This window comes from Orycteropus afer, unplaced genomic scaffold (genome assembly GCF_000298275.1).
Source record: "Orycteropus afer afer isolate SDZICR_OR568_19922 unplaced genomic scaffold, OryAfe1.0 scaffold00487, whole genome shotgun sequence".
NCBI lineage: Eukaryota > Metazoa > Chordata > Mammalia > Tubulidentata > Orycteropodidae > Orycteropus > Orycteropus afer.
Genome location: NW_006922074.1, coordinates 281,244 through 282,159, shown reverse-complemented (window position 1 = coordinate 282,159; position 916 = coordinate 281,244).

The following is a 916-nucleotide window of genomic DNA, read 5'->3' as shown; positions in this document are numbered from 1 at the left end:
TATGAGTCGGTATCAACTCAATGGCAGTGGATTTGGTTTTCGATTTATATATGAAATAAGGAGCTCTGGCGGTGCAGTGTTTAAAGCATTTGGCTGCTAACCAAAAGGTCAGAAGTTCAAACTCACCATCTGCCCTGTGGAAGAAAGATGAGGCAGTCCACTTCGTGAAAATTACAGCCTTTCACAATTCTTTAAAAAGTTGTAAACAGAAATACCATTTGATTCAGCAGTCCCATTAGTAAGTATATATTCTAAAGAAGTGAGAGCCAGGATAAGAACAGATATCTGCACACCCATGTTTGTCCCAGCCCTACTCACAATAGCAAAGAGATGGAAACAACCTAAGTGTCCATAAATGGAGGAAGGGATCAACAAACTGTGATACATACACACGATAGAATACTATGCAACACTGTAGAATAATGTACAATCTGCAAAACACTGCACAACATGGGTGAACTTGGAGTACGTTATGCTGAGTGAAATAAGTCAACCACAGAAGGACAAATATTATAAAAATCAAGGAAAGGTTTACATATGGAAGAAACTTTCTTTGTTGGCTACCAGGGAGGGGAGGAGAGGGAAGGGAAAACTTCTAGATAAGTGGATTAAAAACAAACAAAATTACGGCTTAGAGCCTTGGAAACGCTATTGGGCAGTTCTGCTCTGTCCTGCAGGGCCACTGTGAGTTGCAATATACTGATGCATATGGAATGCAGTAGACAGCTGGTTTTTATTGACCTGTCCAGCTTCTAGTTACCTCTTCTTCTAATATCTGCAAGGTTCCTGGGTGGCATAAATGGTTTGTGCCAGACTAAAGAGCTCTGGTAGCATAGTGCCTAAGGCACTTGACTGCTGACCAGAAGGTTGGCAGTTCAAACCCACCAGCCACTCCTCGGAAGGAAGATGGGGCAAT